Source organism: Pelophylax lessonae (genome assembly GCF_965119305.1).
Source record: "Pelophylax lessonae genome assembly, chromosome: 6".
NCBI lineage: Eukaryota > Metazoa > Chordata > Amphibia > Anura > Ranidae > Pelophylax > Pelophylax lessonae.
Genome location: NC_138773.1, coordinates 239,294,245 through 239,312,592, shown reverse-complemented (window position 1 = coordinate 239,312,592; position 18,348 = coordinate 239,294,245). Strand labels below are relative to the sequence as shown.

The window sequence follows — 18,348 nt, the reverse complement described above, 5'->3', positions numbered from 1 at the left end:
TTTATTTAGCTGAGAAATTCCCCCCAGCATTTCTGACCCTGGCCATCTTGAGTAAGGGCAGATGATTCATGTAGGATTTATTTACTGGAATCTAGCTGCCCTTAGCCCAGGCATGCAGGCAGAAGGGTGTACTTAGCTGAGAAAGTCCCTCCTCCTCTTCTCCAGATTAAAAAAAAATGCCCATGGAGACTCATGGGATGGATGGAAACTAGGAAGTAACTGAAGAAATTTAAAAAAAAAGTTTAAAATTAGGAAATAAAATATAGTCTCCTATCTATTTATAAATGCTGGTAGCATAAGGATTAGAAACAGTTCATGTTGATTGAGAGAGTTTAGTTCCGCTTTAACAAAAATGAGTTTTCACGTCAGCTGCATTTTGTGTAGAAAAAAAAAATGAGAAAGGCAACTGTGATAGGGAGGGGTGGTTTACTCTGGAAAGTGGTTTCTAGGAATATGTTTTGCTTTATGATTTTCAGCCTCTGACAATTATTTTATAATATTATTTTAATTATTTTATATTCTCTTCTCTTATGGAAACATACGTGCTCCTGTGAGTGCTATTTCTTATCTCGGGGTGGGAATCGTACTGAATGAAGGGGTGTGGTGGGGGGGGGGTGATGGAGGTTAGTTGGCAAGGGGTTTTTGTGATGGCAATAGGGTCCTGAGTGGCTTGTCAATGCTGTTATTTTCTGCTTGATTTTGGGTACCTTTGGTGCTTATGGTACCCTTTGCTATCTTTTTGTATTTTTTGGATGTTTTGTTATTTTATTATTTCTATCTGAAGATTTTAATAAATATAATTTTTAAAGAAATACCACAGAACAGTATTGGAAATGTGAATGATCTTTCTGAAACTGTGCTACTGACCTAGAAGATTTTGCACACATCTCACAGTGATGCTAGAGCCGCCTTCCCTACTTCCACACACCACTATTAACGATTAGTCCATGATCATTTTTTTTTGTCTTCTTGGAAAGCCAGTTTGCCTATTTATCACTTATTTAGCAGCCATTTTTGCACACAAAACAAAAATGAACCACGTTTGTGAAGAACTGCATGAGAGATTCCTGATGAAGCATGATTATCGCGAAACGCGTTGAGACTAGTGGAGTGACGCTTACGCTACTTCTGGTTTCCAACCTGCACCAAAACCGAGGCTTGGAACGCTTGCCGGCTCCATTGGACAGGCTTAGTGGATCGCTGGATAGACTTAGTGGTGCTCTAAGGGCACTTTTACATTTGAGTGAAACTTTATGGTTTTTTAAATAAAAATGATTTGGATGTTGCACAATGATGGCTATTATCTGATTACATGAGTGCATGAGAGGGGAGCTTGTTGGAACGAACAAAGAGACGGTGGAGTGTCACTGTGTGCACCTGGGACCACAGAAAAGATCCATACAGGGGACCAAAAGACCTACATATTTACCAGGCTCATAATACACTGCTATTTGGTGAGTGTGAATGTTGGAAGGTGGTGGATATAGGCACAATAAAACTGGGTAAATCACCATATGAGCAATTATATGCAAGATTGGCACAAAATTGATTTATTAATGGACACTTTATTTTCATTTTTCATTTTTTAAATTTAAATTATTTTTATTTTCTGTTGCACATCAGTAGTGGTGTTGAAATATTTGTATTGTATGTTGATTTGGACATTTAACAGTTTATATATTTGTTAGCACAGCTATTTATAGATCTTTAAAAATGAACCAAAAACTCACTTAAAGTTTATTTACTGTAAAGCCAACACTTTTTGTTTTTTTAATTTTGGGTAGAGTGGGGAATGTTTAAGAAGTTTATTAAAGTTATTAAAGTTTATTAAGTTTATTTTTTCTGTCTTTGTCTCATTAGGAAGGTTTTCCTTCACTTTCTGTCCCAGCGACACAGCAGAAAGTAAGATGAGAGCCCCCCAAAATGAGGAGGTCTATTTCTAAAAAGAAATCCCTGTGCAAAGGTCTCAGTATTTGCACAGCCATCATGACTGATCCCCATAAATTTTCTAATTAGTGTATTTCCTATTATAGCCAGCTCCATCTAGTGGTCATAATGCAATATTTTCCTGATTGAGGAATTTAGGAAAACAGGGCAACTAGATGGGGCTGGCAATCATAGGAAATAAACATGCTGGGCACAGGGATTACTCTTGAGTGCTGTGTGAATGTTGAGACATTCACACCCTTAATTTTTTATAAATAGAACCTTTAGATCAGTGTTTCTCAACCTTTTTTCAGTCAAGCCACCCTTTAAAAATATGGACAGTCTCAAGGCACCCCAATCTAAAATGTAAAAAGTATTCTAATAGTTTTACATATTGTAGCAACATCCACACATGTAGGACACCCAACGTTTGAGGTGATTTATTCTTCCAAAGCAAATACACTTTTACAAACTGGTACTGACTAGTGTTCCAATGTTTCTCTTCCCCCTCCGTTTTTCTCCATCACTCAGCTAATGTGACCCCCAACGCTGATGGAGAGGGGCAGGGGAGGGGTCAAACAAGGATGCTATGCAGGTAACTGACATCCTCCATATCAACTGATGCCATTGATCTTTAGGATCTACACGGTTGTAACGGTGCACAATGAAAACCTGTGGCTTTGTGTAAATAAAAGGCTTCATCCACACGCCGGCTTGTATACAATTGTTGGGCAATTTTTAGACATTTGCCAAGGCACCCCTGAAGAAACCTGAAGACTTACCGGGTGCCTGGGCACCCTGGTTGAAAAAGGCAGCTTTAGATAATTGTAACAACTTTTCAGATCCTGCAGTTAACTCAATGTCTCTGTTTTTGGGACTATTTGTAATCATTAACAAAACCATTAAAAATAAATGCATGACTTCTGCAGGAATACAAACATAAAAGGGTTAGTTATATATCTGCTCAGACAAGCGGGTTAAAGGGTGTCCCAGCCCCTTGGCCACTCCACTGAACAAGTTTGAGCCATGGCTGGGAAAGAATTCTTGATTACCAAACACATGTCAGTAATTCATCTGCTATTGTACCAGTGGCTAATGAATTCTCACTTAGATGTGAAAGGGCCGCAGTAAAGCCCAATTTAGGAAACAAGCGAATACAGTTATTGAGCTACTGATAAATTGCAACACGCTGCAGCTATACTAAAATCAGTATGTTCACCCAATTTACCTTGAAGTGAAGCTTTTCATTCTCCAAGCATTGAATAGCAAAACGTTAACTCTCTTATATACCTTCATAACCCAGTTTATTAACTGTTTCCAATGTTCTCCCAGCCACAAAAGATGCAGTGTCATATATTTTTTTTGTAGGCAAATTCTGAATTTTTGTAAAATGTAATACTAAGGCTCTCGTCACCATCACTGACCACTCCTCCTGGCATATGATGAGTGCAGTGACACGTGTTGTCACAGGAAGGGATGTGGTTTCTTTGATGTGTGCGCTGTGGTTGACTGTCTGGCTTCACCTTCTGTATGGTGTGCAAGATACAAGATGGTGGCCCCCTATTTGAAACTAAGGCTGGCCATAGATGGATCTAAAACTGGCCAGCAAGGACAAGCCAAATTCCGATCCATCTATGGCTCTGTACAGCATATGCAGAGTACTTGCATTATAAGTAGGAGGGCAATAAAAGTGTACTTTCTAAAGCCTGTGCTATGTAAATGCCACTCTGCTTTCTGCATCACCAATCACTTTCAAGCTGTCATAGAAGACCTGGATATGATTGGTGGATGTGAAAATCTTCTTCTCAATGACAGGTTTGCATTGGACTTTCTGGGAGTAAGTGGCAGCAAGAAGGGCGTTCCATGTTCCAGGATAACCAGACAATAGACAAAAAGGTCCTGAGATAAACCAGTGCAGTACAGCAATGACTAGATAAAAAGTAGGTAGTTTATATTCACTCTATGAGCCCAAACCTGGATTCACACTTGAGCGTGATCATGTTTATGTGATTTTTTAGGCTTTTTTGCATGTTTTTTCAGACATTTTCAGACTTGAGAACTTTTGTTTTAGCCAATGGAAAGCTACCATAGTTACTAGGAGAAGATAGTTGTTAGGCGCAGAAAATGCGCATTATGTGCAATTTTTAAGCATTTTCAGGCTCTACCATTGAGGTCTATTGGGGTCAAAAGTGCAAGATCATGCCCCAAAGAAGCACCTGTACTTCTTATGTGCATTGAGCAACATCACGTCACTCAGATGTGAAAGAACTCAATAGAAAATGTGGAGTTTTGGTGTTGAGCATTGAAGTGCTTCTGGAATTTAACTTTTAAATTGCTCATAAGTCAAAAGGGGCTCAAGGCTTAATTTTCAATTCTTAACTGAGGTTTTTTCTGAAATATAGGGGTATATATAAGAAGCCCTATATGTGCAACTCATTTTAGGAATTGAAGCTTTTAATTTCTGTGGAACTGTTGCAGAAACAAGCTTAGACCGTTCTCATATAATGGTATTTTATAAGCACTATGTTCAGCATTTTATTCTGGAATTTGGTTATTTCCTAAGCCAGAATCCATTTTTACCAGTATGTGCTATTTTCATTACATTAGCTGTGTTGGTGTAAAATATCTCTCACTACACTGACGCAAAACAAAACATTTAGCTTAGCAATGCATTTCGCTATAATTAACATGCCCTACAAAGATACAAAACATGGGTCCTGTGAAACATGCATTTTTCCCGGTGGGATAATAAATGCTGCAAGGTGGAAATTCTAACATTTAAGGTCAGTGATGCCATAAAACCAGAGTAAATATTATCAGATGTCCTTGTGATTCAACTTGAGTGAAATCAATACTGTAGTTCTGACTGTATCTCAGACTAATGAATCATAAAATATTTTCATTCCTGCATCGATAGAATGGCCAGCCACCAAGTCTTATTTATTATACATGGAACCCGCAGACACAGTTTGATTGAACATTTCAAGACAAGTGCAGGAAATAAACTAATTGGTTTTAGAATGAGGTACTGTGGATTGTTAATTGTAGCTCAACAAACGAATATGTGTCTAGAAATAAACGTTATTATGTAAAAAGAATTTAGCAAAACTGTTAAAAAGAACATCAATAAAAAAAAAAAATCTGCTGACAGGTATAAAGTGCTGGCACTTAGAGGTACCTACCTAGAGCATCCTCTACAATCCCGCTGTTATCCTGCATTTACAGGAACATCCTGCATTGTATTTAAAATGATGAATAGTATAATGGCTCATTCACATTATTATTATTATTATATAGGATTTATATAGCGCCAACAGTTTGTGCAAAGCTTTACAATGTGAGGGAAGACAATACAGTTACAATACAATTCAATACAGGAGGAATTAGAGGGCCCTGCTTGTTAGAGCTTGCAATCTAGAAGGGAGGGTCAAGTGAAACAAAAGGCAATAACCGTGGGGGGTGGGCTGATGGAGAAAATGGAGGTATAGTTGTTAGGTGTGGGTAGGATAGGCTTCTCTGATGAGGAGGGTTTTCAGAGATCGCCTAAAAACTAATAGAGTAGGAGATAATTATACAGATAAGGGTAAGGAGTTCCATAGGATTGGAGAGGCTCTGGTAAAGTCCTGGAGGGGAGCATGGGAGTAGGTGACGAGGGAGCTAGAGAGCAGGAGTTTTTGAGAGGAATGAAGAGAGCGATTAGGTTGGTGTTTTGAGACCAGGCTAGTGATGTAGCTGGGGGCTAAGCTGTGGATGGCTTTGCAAGATGTTGTTCGTTTTTGAATTTAATTTGTTGGGTGAAGCCAGTGGAGGGCTTGACAGAGAGGAGCAGCGGACACTGAGTGTTGGTAAGGTGGATGAGTCTGGCGGCAGCATTCATGATGGATTGAATGGGGGATAGCCTGAGTAGAGGTAGGCCAATGAGAAGGGAATTGCAGTAGTCGAGGCGCAAGATGACCAGGGAGTGAACTAAGAGCTTTGTTGTGTCTTTCGTTAGAAAGGGGCGTATTTTGGAGATGTTGCAGAGGTTGAGGTGGCTAGATTTGGACAGCGATTAGATGTGGGGCTTGAAGGAGAGTCCAGAGTCCAGGACAACACCTAGGACCTTGGCATGCGGGGATGGGCTGATAGTAATGCCATCGATATTGACAGAGAGATCAGGGGAAGGGGCACGTGGTGGAGGAAAAATTATAAGCTCGGTATTGGGTGGATTATGCGCAGTGACCTACATTTTTTTGCACTGGATAAATGCAGGTGGCTACTAGGGCACATAGAAAACAATTACTTTCCATGTGCTCTGGTTATACCACAATGCTGGTGTGATATATGATGCATGTCACCACACAGCAGCATAATGTATCATGCTGCTGTACAGAGACATGAATTTAGCGTCACTATATAATACTTTAAATAAAGTTGAAAAAAAAAGAAGAAAAAAAAACTAGCACTGTGATGCACATAAAATACACATTGCATCTCTCCCTGCAAAAGCCAAGACTGACACTAAACTGCCTTATAAAACACTAAGTTTTACTATGTGAGATAATTAGAACATAATCGTAACAAACTTTATACTTCCCACGTTCTGCATTTGAATGTACTTACTTTCAGATGCGTTTGAAAACGTTCGGAGTATCTAATCTGCCCCTGGATGCACAGATTTTAGTTTTTCTAAATACAGCTAAACTAAATATTCAATGCTAAGTATACACTCATTGTGAATTATTCTGTTTAAACTCAATACATGCATTTAGAAATGTCCTATAAACACACACAAATCCAAATAATCACACTTCTATGTCAACAAGGCCGCATGGGCTAATCCCAAAAAAGTTCTGACAATTTCGGCACTTCCTGATAGGTGCTCACATACTACAGCTATTTTTCTTTATTTAGACATCCAGCTTTTGAGGTTGATTTACTATAGGAGTTGTAATGTTCACTTAGTGAATAAGATTCACTTTGAATACCCAATCATGTGAATAGGAACAATATATTTTTGGTAGAGGGTCTGTGTTCTATACCCACATCCTATCATTTACATACATGACATCAACAGAATTGTAGCCATGGACTTTTTTCAGACATATAGAAAATTACACCACATAAGCAATTATATAAAAGTACAAAATGTAATGTTCATAAAATTTTAAATCACACATAGCACCATGTCCATTGTAAGGTTCACACATTACTTCATTCAATAATCCACTTGTGGGCTCAATGCATTTCAAATGATCTTCCATAGGAGCACATTTGAATGAATATCACTATCATGGAACCCAATCACTTTAAAATCAAGAATGTTCAAAGTTTGCTAAAATCAAATAAGTGTGAGACAACTTTTCCAAATGGGGACCACCAAGGAGATATGATGGGCTAAAAACATAAATTCCCTGTCAGGGGACACTGTCACCAACCACACAGTCCCATATTATTCTATATTCCCAAGAAGGTCAGCATGCCTATCTAAGTCAATTAGGTAAAAATATAAGGCTGCCCTTGAAAAACCTCCATAGCAGTCAAGGCAATCAGTTTTGCTTGTACATAAATGGGTGATGCAACTGTATGCTGCTGGGGATCTGTCATTTAGCAGCTTTAGTGCTAGCGCGGTGACAGCACTAGTGGTAGTGCAGAATTAGTGCTACCAATGTGCTAGTACGACCACCGTTATTGGACAGATCCCCGGCTAGTGTGTTGATAAACAGCAGCCAACTAATGATCTATTATTTTGCGGCATAGAACTACTGTTGGTAAATAAAAGATCCTCTGTCAGGTGGGGTTTGTCTACAAAGTGGCTAGGGATCTTGGGTGACATCATTGCCCAAATATAGTCATGACCATATCTGGCCAATGATCTCACCCAAGATACCCAGCCAGTTTGTTCACAAACACCAGCCAGTCATTTTGTGAAGGTAATGCAGCGGGTCAACATCATAGGGTGGGAAGTCACTGAATGATGTGATTAATGCTGGGTTTATAGTGTGGGACAATGGGGGGGGGGGGGGTAGAGTTTATTTAAGTATTCTTTTTATAGTGTTGATGTGTTCATTTTCTTTTATCTTCTTCTGCAAATGATTAATGAGAGTGGTAATGTATTATAGCCTAGTAGGATATGCAGGAGCCCCCTTTTTACGAAGGCTGCATGCTTGTTCCCCTAAAATTTTCAGGCCCTAAAAACACTATGGATTTCCTTCACACGAGAAGGTCTGGGAAGTGAAGGGTAGTAGAGTAAGCACTGAAAGCCCTGAAAGCTAAAGAGCCAACATCATCAGAATAGCATCAGAATAGGGAGTTAAGTTTAAGTGAACTAAGCCTTAATGAAGCAGCTCTATTGGCAATAAATATTTAATCACATCCCAAGTTTGAAAAGTGCACATAGTTTTTCATAGACATTTGTGAGTATTACAGTTATCTCTAGCAGCAAGTTCTTTAGCTTCTTTTTTACAGGTAGTACATGGCGTACACAAAAGGAACAGAATCCCTCCAGAGTATATACAGGCTCTATCAATGGAATGAATTAAAAAATAAAAAGTTCCCCATCACTTAGGAGAAAGAAAAGTTTCCATTTTTCCTTATTCTTTCCTTCTACTGCGGGTCATAAAATATGCAAACAGAAGGAAAGAACAGTTCAGTTTCAATAAGAAGAGTATAACAGGGAGACAAGAGATTGCATGGGAGGTCTGAACCCTTCAGATGGAAATAAAAAAGATATTGTGGGATAATGGCACATCTGTCCCTTTGTGTACACCAACTGCAGCTATAGCAAAGGTCACAGCAAAGAGGATAATTCTGAGACTTGGTGAACATTGCGATTAATTGTTCGGCTTTTTATAAAGATGCTACATCCTCTTTTTATTTAGAAGCGTATGAATCTACTTCTACACTATATATGTTTTCGTTTTAAATACATTTCAACTGATAAACCTCAATAAAAGTACACGCTGGTAAATGAAAATTAAAGGGAGATTTCTTTTTTAATTGCTATTGCAGACCTTACTCTCTCATGTCCGGTGAAACCATTGTCACTGTAACAGTGAGAATAAATCTCTTTAAAGGAGCCCTAATAGCAGAAAAAACTATTTAGCTTGACATACACTTTAAACTCTGAAATACACACAGGCAGTAACGCCAACCATCTCAGGGCTTTGCAAATGCAGTTGCACGCTGCAAGGGCAATTGCTCCAGAGCTTAGTAAATCAGGGGAATTTTTGCTGACTTCCATCATCCAATCATGTGCAAGCAAAAAATTGGATTTATGACATACCGTAAAATCCATTGCTCTGATGTTCATTGATGGACACATCTCCTGATATTCATAACCATTGGGTTGTACTGCCCCCTACAGGAGTAGGACACTAGGCAGAAAAGAATTCTGGCTACACCCATGAGCAGTCCCAGGGGGTATACTCCCTCTCTCTGCTATAGCCACTCAGGTTTGTTACAAGCAGTGCCAGGAAAATTATAACTCCACAGAGGGGTGGGTGCTGTGTCCATCAATGAACATCTGGGAAATGGATTTTACAGTAAATCAAAAATCCCATTTTCTCTTTTGTTCATTGACGGACACAGCTGCTAATGTTCATACCCATTGGGACATCCCAAAGCAGTGTTAAACATGAGGGATGAGAACAACAAAAAAATTCCCAAGGCTAAACATTAGCTGCAAAACCTTGCAAGCAAAAGAAGCATCCGCAGATGCAAACACATCCACTTTATAAAACGTTGTAAAAGTGTGCACCGATGACCAGGTCTGCGTCACTAACGCCTGATGACCGAAAGCCCAGGAGGCACTAAGCACCCTAACAGAGCACACCTTGACAGGGAAAGGAGGAACCTGACCCTTGATGGAATAGGCCTGAATCACCATCTGTCTGATTCATCTGGAAATGGTCGCAGAGGAAGCGGACAACCCTATTTTGAGGTCCATCTGTGAGCACAAAGAGAGTCTGACTTCCTGACAGCAGATCCTCCCTGAGAGGAAGCTGCCAAGGAACGTCGGCGACCAGCCGCACCAGATCCATGTACCAAGCCCCGCGAGGCCAATCCGGAGCCACTAAAATGCCCAGAATCCCTTCTGCCTCGATCCTGCGAAGAAGTCTTGGCAGAAGCTTGAGAGAAGGGAAGGCGTAAATCAGATGATACTGACCCCACGGGGCCACAAGCGCATCTGTGGCATCCGCCAGAGGATCCCTTGAACAAACCACAAACCTCTGCACCTTTCTGTTGAGCCGAGGCACCAACATAATCACCTCAGGGGTGCCCCACCGGAGACACAGCTGATGAATAACCTCCAGATGAAGGGACCACTCTCTGTGGTACAACGCCTGCCGACTGAGGTAATCCACCTGCCAATTTTCCACCCCAGGAAAGTGTACGGTGGAGAGGGCTGGAACAAACCATTCTGCTCATCTTAGAATGCCGGCTACCTCCAGAGCCGCCAGGACACTTCTTGTGTCCCTTTGGTGATTGACATAAGCCACGGCGCACTGGACAACCTTGAAGACAATGATCCAGACACATTCTGATCGCTCGGAGTTTCAAGACATTGATCAGGAGTCTGAACTCTTCCAGCATCCAGATCCCCTGAGCAGAATGCATGCTGAAGATGCCTCCCTAGCAGGACAGGCTGGCATCCGTGGTGACCACTGTCAAATGAAAGGGGAGGAAGGAATTTCACAGCCGAAGAACTGCTGCCAATACAGAGAGCCGAGCCATCAGGGGAGCAGCATCCAAAAAGGCATTACAGATAAACTGCAGCCCCTGGACCAGCTGGTCCGCCAGCTCAGCAAAGGCAGGAGGGGGGGCTGTTCCCCCTCTAGGTCACGGTGTAGGAGCTTAGCCCACTCGGTCAGAGTTTGCGACACTAGGGCAATGGTGAATACTGGCCTCATTACCGAACCAGCCAGAGTGTACATAGTGCAGGCCACAGCCTCTGCCTTCCAGTCAGCTGGATCCTTAAAGGCTGGGGACTCTTCAACCGGAATCACGGTTGCCTTATTTAATCTGGAAACCACAGGGTCCACCACCGGTGGCACAGTTCACTTCTTAAGAAGGGACTCCTCATAGGAGTAACACCTAGTAAAGCTCTTAGGGACCCCACGGGGATGCTTTGGTTGTCCCCACTCTTTAGCAACAATTCTGTCAAAATAGGCAGTGAAAGGAAACACCATACAAGAAATGGGCAATTTGGGACTTTATATGAGAACTGGCGAGCACTGCACAGTGTCTCCATCCCTGTCAATTGAAAAACAAGATGGGATAAATGAGGGTGTGTGAAAAACAGCCGATCCCTAGTTTGAAATACTTACCCACCATTTTGCTAACAAACCAAAATAAACCTGTCTAACAAATAAGTTAAAAGCAGGAGTTTAGTTAACACATATTTGCAAATGCATGCGGAAGCTGCAAGGCCAGCGACAAGGCATCCTGCGTTCTTGCAGAACCTAACACTAAATAACACTGCTCAACCTGAGTGTATAAGTGTCTTCACAAAGGGAAGTACATGCTTGCCAATAGGTGGATTGGAAACAGATGGGATTGGAGACCGCCCAATCCTCCCCCACCTGCTCCAATCCACGACTGGCAACGAAAAATGCATGGCTGCACAAAAAAGCCATGGGGTGCAAACTAAATGTGATCAGCTGGAGACACACACCCCCATCCCTTTAGTAAAGATGCCATAGGCAAATGGGGACTTTGAGTGAGACACCCGCCTGTAAAGCAAGTGTCTCCATCCCTAGTACGATACAAAAAACTAGGGAACGGCTGTTTTTCACACACCCTCATTTATCCCATCTTGTTTTTCAAAGGAAACACCATTGCCACTTTGAATGGCTTGTGAGTGCCATCTTCAGGGTCTCATGTACAGATATAATAAATGCATCCACCAGCATCTTTTCGTGCATGGTTGCAGACGTGGAGGAATCCTCCTCGCTATCAGAGGATTCCAGGCACATGGTTGCAGACCCAGCAGGGTGAATCACATCCGTGGCGGCCGAATCAGATTCAGGATCTGATGAGACAGACGAGGCAGGGGGGGGCGCTTCTTGCTAGCCCATCACCCGCAAGCCACCTCTACCCAGGACCGTCGTCAGTGGATAGATGGATAGATGGTTGGGACCCGGAGGGCCCCGCAGCCTCAGAGAGGGGGTTCGGGTGGGGAAATGTGCTCCAAAGACTTCATGAGTCACCAGGGGGACCCCACAAAAAGTTTAAAAGAGTGCTAAGGGACAGCTCCCACCACGCTGGCTGCACCACCCGGTCGCCAGCCACAAAGCACCAAGCGATCCTCAGCAGAGAGGGAGAGGACCCCACCAGACTCACCACCCACAGAAACAGGCACCTGCAGCCACCAGGAGAATCTGCACTAAACGTGTGGCGATCAGGAAGTAAAATGATCCAGTAGTCAGCACCAGGGGATGTGGAGGGGCTCCCACCACCGAAATCGCCACCCACGGGGCTCCACTCTCCACTGTCATGGCCACCGCTATTTCCAATGGCAAACCACAAGAAAATAGCCTCCGGATTACACAAACATGGCCGCCGTGTATAGAAACACACAGGCTTCAACAAAATGGCAGCCCCGCATGGCACCACAAGGCTTACAGGGACCCAGGAGGGAAACCAGGCCTCAAGGACAGATCCAGGCAGGATGGGGGGCCCTGGCAAGAGTCCCCACCAGGTACAATCCTCCTCTCCGCACAATCGATTGTCCGGTTGCCAGCGGCGTGCCCCCTCGGCCCCCATAGCCAATTAGCACCCTGCCCAATCCCAGGAAAGTGGCCAGACCACCCACAAAGCCCCAGCATGGAATGGGGGGCATGATAAGGGACTTGGCAAGGAGGGGTTCCTTCAGGAAGGAGGAGAACCCGGGGGTCCGACTGTCCCAAGGAGGCGCCCGTCTCCACCCTAAAACCCTCCAGGTGGAGAAGGGGGACAGCTACTCACCATACCAGGAACCAGGCAGGCACCACTCTAGACAGAACTCCTCTCCCTAGAAATGGGGGGGGCTGTCAGACAGGAGGAACGCTGTGACTCGGGCCGAGACCTGGTCGTATGCTACCTTGCGAGGCATTTAACTCGCAGGCCAGCCCCGTCCAGTCACGGCCAAACTTAGAGCAGAGCTGAGGTCTGCGCATGCTCACTGGACAGATTGGGGTGACCACTGGATCTAGATTATCCAGCCCATTGCCCAGTCCGGCAGTTGATTGTAGATCTCACAGGAGAAAATCCAGGAGAAAAAAATTTCTATCCAAACAATTTTTGCCAGACCCAAAGATCCCAGCAAGGAAATAGGTCCTTACTCCTGACTAGGCAGAAAAATACTGAGTGGCTATAGCAGAGAGAGGGAGTATACCCACTGGGACTGCCCAAAGGCTTAGCCAGAATTCTTTTCTGCCTAGTGTCCTACTCCTGTTGGGGGCAGTATAACCAAATGGTTATGAATATCAAGAGCTGTGTCCATCAATGAACATCAGAGCAATGGATTTTACGGTAAGTCAAAAATCAAATTTTTTGCTTGCACAAGATTGGATGATGGAAGTCAGCAGAACTTCCCCTGATTTACTTAGCTGTCCATCAATGAACGAAAGAGAAATGTTGTTTTGTGTTTTTTTTTTTTCATTTATGCTTGTGATTGGTTATTTTTTGCAAAGTGACACTTCATCTAACTTACTACACTCTGGAGCAAATGCCCTTGCAGAGTACAACTGCACAAGCGCACAGTCTATTTGCCTAGTAAATCAACCCAACTGTGTAACACAGCCTACCTGCCCAGAGGTTATTTAAGTTATCCAGGAACAACTGTACAGCACCAGACTTGTTAAACTCATGTTAATACCAGTAACCTGATATTTTGGGAACACCACTTGCTGAACATATATATTTGAACATTCAGACCAGATGCTTTCAGGTCTGGGCACTGTATTTCCTTCACTGTCTTTGACACAACGATCACAAAGTCATATGGCCTTAAGATGCAATCTTACCTATTAATTAATGCAAAGATTTTTCTTAATAAATGCCTATACGTATTACTAAACAGACCCTAAATAATGTAAAGTGAGCAAAATTACGGTTACAATTACATTTATAATTGTTAAAACTTTTTTAACAGTTGTTTGTATTTTTTTACATCGTATAAAAATCTTGGTTTAAAAAAAAAAAAAAAAATATATATATATATATATATATATATGCACATAGTGAATCCATGTCACAGGCCATTGTGGGTTTTCGAAAATGAGAGCATAGCAGGAGCTAATGCCAATAGTTTCTGTCTGTCCGCTCGAATCTCCATGTGTTGCAGCTAAACAGGGCAAGCATGGGGAAGAAGGGAGTCACTGCTCTGACAATGATAATGTATACAACATGTATAGAATAGATAATATGTAAACTATTTAAGGGGATGATAAAGGACCGTATCCAAGAATTTGCTGATAAAAACAGTATAATTAGTAGTAATCAGTATGGCTTTTTAACATTCTATGAGGCAGTGAGCTGCCATATGGACAAAGGTAGTTAGATAGATAGGTAGATATAGTCCCCCACAAACGCTTAATCTACAAGCTTTTTTTTTTTTTTGGTTGAACCGGATTGACTTGTGTCTTTTTTCAACCTGACTAACTATGTAATTATGTATAGACCATGCAGTATGTTTTGGATAGAAAACTGGCTATGGGTGCGTGTCAATAAGGTGGGTGATAAATAACGTTTATTCAGAATGGTTCAGAGTGGTTAGTGGGGTACCCCAAGGCTCTGGTCTGGGACCATTCTGTTTAAAGTATTTATAAATGATATAGAGGATTGGGTAAATAGCTTAATCTCAGTGTTTGCTGACAACACAAAAATAAGCAGGGCAATAACATCACAGCAGGATATAGAAACTTTACAAGAAAATCTGAATACATGAATGGAGTGGACAATTAGATGGCAAATTAAGTTTAACATTCATAAATGGAAGGTAATACACTTGGGGGTTAAAAATATAAACACAAGTTACTCATTATGGGGAGAGCCCCTAGGGGATTCCAGGATGGCGAAGGATCTGGGGGTCCTAGTAGAAGAGAGACTGAGCAATAGCATGCAATGCCAAGATGCAGCAAGCAACGCCAGCAGAATATTAGCATGCATTAAAAAGGGAATTTACTCCAGAGATAAATAGATAATTCTGCCCCTCTATAAGACTCTGGTTCAGCCACATCTGGAGTATTCCATCCAGTTCTGGTCACCAATCCTCTGGAAGGATGTGCTGGTGCTGGAGAGAGTCCAGAAAAGAGCAACAAAATTAATATGGGGACTGGAGGACCTCAGTTGTGAGGAACGACTACAAGCGCTAAATTTGTTCTCCTTTAGTTCCAGGGATTGTAAGAAGACACAGGGCCACATGATGAGACTGGAAGACAAGCGGTTTAACCTTAAGCTGTGCAGGGGGGTTTTAAGGGTGTGGAACACTCTTCCACAATTGGTGGAATCAGAAGGAAATATTAATAGATTTGAAAGACTCTTGGATATGCATCTTAGCAAACACAATATACGGGGATATTGGAAATTATTTTCTATGCGCACTCACACACACCAACACAGGTTGAACTGGATGGACTGTTGTCTTTATTCAACCTCACCAACTATGTAACACTGTACACACTTTTAATGGACAGCTGAAAAGTTTACTAGATAACATTAAAGTGTATCTAAATTAAAAACTTTTTTTTTTCAATTGTGGTCAAAGTGGTGATGGAATTAGAACTCCTATCATATTTTATTGATTAACCCTCCTCTTTTGTTAGCTTTCTGTTACTATCCATGATGTTAAAGGGTCGGTTTTGACCCGTGTCTTAAATCAGCCATAAAATACCCTCTGAACAATTATTTATCATCCAATTTGTTTCTTACCTCTTGGTTAGCTTGTTAGGCTTCTTTATCCTTGAAAAGGTTGGTTTTAGTATTTTTGGTGTGACCCCTTAGACCTTTCTTTTGATAGCATACCTCTCATTTTCAAATTTAAAAAATGGTAAAATAAAGTCAGCAACTCTGAAATGTATTGGTCCTATGTTTCTTCACTTTATTTAGAGAACCAGACAAGCAGGCAAAGAGATAGGCTCCTCCCTAACTACAGCTCACAGGGTTGAGAGGTGATTGGCTGTCAGTGTTACTAAGCAGAGAGAGTGTTTATGATTTCAGTTTTGGCACTTATTAGTGTCCTAAAATCCTATATTATAACTGGGTCAGAATTGACCCTAACACCATAAACGTCTTAATTTTCACCACAGTATTTTATAATTTAGTGAAAAGGATTCTTTTTCTATTACATTGTTTAAATAGAGGTTCCTGACAAAGTAAAAAAATCTTGATGCAATAAACAAATTTATGTGATACGTATAGACATTCAAAACCTGAAAACGGGTCGGTTCTGACCCTAACATAAGAGGAGGGTTAAATATAAAAAGAGTAAACACTGTGTTTTCCAGTGAAAAAAAAAAATCTACCTATTCAAATATATCTGTGCAATACTGAACCAGCCAAAATAAAATCACCTCTATTTCTTTCTCTGTGCTTGTGCCCCACAAAAAAAGTTTTTTTAGTGCTACTATGCTAATACTCCCCCTGAGCCAGGGCCATCTTACCGAATGGGCACGCTGGGCAGTTGCAGCGAACCAGCCCCAGTCAAGCATTAGTCCCCATTCCCGTGTGCATCCCGCCGCCGAACTTAGAAGGTGGCAAGCGCCTGTCGGCCCTGCACTGCTGTCAGGCCACTTGGGCCATAGTAGGGGAGCCCACAACTGCAGGAATGCCTGTCCGCCTTCACGGGAACAAGCACACACAGGACAGTCGAGTCTGACTTCAATCTGTGTGTGTGTTCACCGGACCCAGCCGCCGAACTTGGAAGCTGTCATTAGCCTGGCACTGCTGTACCAATAAATATAGCCTTATCGATAATTTGCATTTTTATTCTCGTGGGTGATTGTGTAGGCAGGGCCCCAGTGCACTGCATTGCCCAGGGCCCTTTAATGCTCTTAAGATGGCACTGCCCTAAGCTGGTGTTCTGTGGTTGGTATACACTGTACAAGACATCCTCCTCATTTTGCAGGCTGATGCCTTTTCTTAAGAAGCATTTTACAAGCATTTTAATATTAATAACTATGGAAATAAACACATAGGAACGTTATAAACTTTTAAGATTTAACAAATTTTATCCAAGAGAATGTTATTTGCACTAAAACCCTTTTACAAGAATCTGACAAGAATGAGTCTATTCTTAGTACAAGTTGTTACCATTCTAGGTGAATTAGTAATATCCCTCAGGGACAGTTCACTAGGATAAGGCAAAACTGTCATTGTATCAATAACTATTATGAGGTAACAGGAATTTTAAAAGCTATATATTTATGAAGGGTTATAATAGAGAGATTTTGGAGCAGAAAATTCATAATGTAGCCTTCAAGAGGAAGATAAAGCTAAATATAAAGATTTGGATGTCACCGATAGAGAAAAGTCTCAGTGGGCTACTAGGGATGATCGAACTTTTCAAAAGTTCGGTTCGGCCAGAACATCCGAACTTCCCGAAAGTTCGGCCCGGATGGGACCCGAACTTCGGTAATCAAAAAACACCATTTTGAAGCCCTAAAACCCAATAAATGCCCCTAAAAAGTGCCTAGGGTTCTGGGTCATGCTCCAGGGACTATTAATCACACAAAAAAAGTTCTTAAAAATTGTCATTTTTGATAGAGAGCCAATTATTTAAAAATTGTAAAAAAAAAAAAATGAGATTTTTTGGATTTAGTGTCTGGGGGGTCTAAAAAGTGTACCTGTGAAGTTTCAGCTATGTAGCATGTCCAGAACCATAAAAAAAAAAGATTGTTTATATTATGTCACTTATAGAACAGGGATATGGCTCCGCTCTTTTCACACCTTGCCGGTTTAGTAGCAAGCGTTTTTTTGGGCATTTTTTGGGGGTTATTGGAGGCAGGCATAACATCAGAACTTCTGGGTAGGGGTATACATACACACATACTTAAATGTATATATACCCATACACATATATAGGTGTGAAAGTAGCAGAACACTATACTTGCGCTAATGAAATAATTAACACAAATATGGCTCCGCTCCTAACACACCTATATAAGTGTAAGTGTAAAATACATATAAGTGTGTGTGTGTGTATATATATACCCCTATACAGAAGTTTAGATGTTTTGCCTGCCTCCAAAGAACCCAAAAAAATGCCCAAAAAAACACCTGCAAGAACAAACCTGGGCATTTTGTTTTGGCGCTGGCATTTTTTTGGGCATTTTTTTGGGTTCTTTGGAGGCAGGCAAAACATCTGAACTTCTGTATAGGGGTATATATACACACACACTTATATGTATATATACCCATACACATATATAGGTGTGAAAGTAGCAGAACACTATACTTGCG

General features: G+C 41.6%; 1 protein-coding gene across 4 annotated transcripts in view; it reads right to left on the bottom strand.

The window, feature by feature from the left end:
* The window catches only part of ZNF385B (zinc finger protein 385B), a gene marked incomplete at its 5' end in the record, with an annotated part of 556,508 nt that overhangs the window by 141,576 nt on the left and 396,584 nt on the right, over positions 1-18,348 (bottom strand). The window lies entirely within an intron of this gene.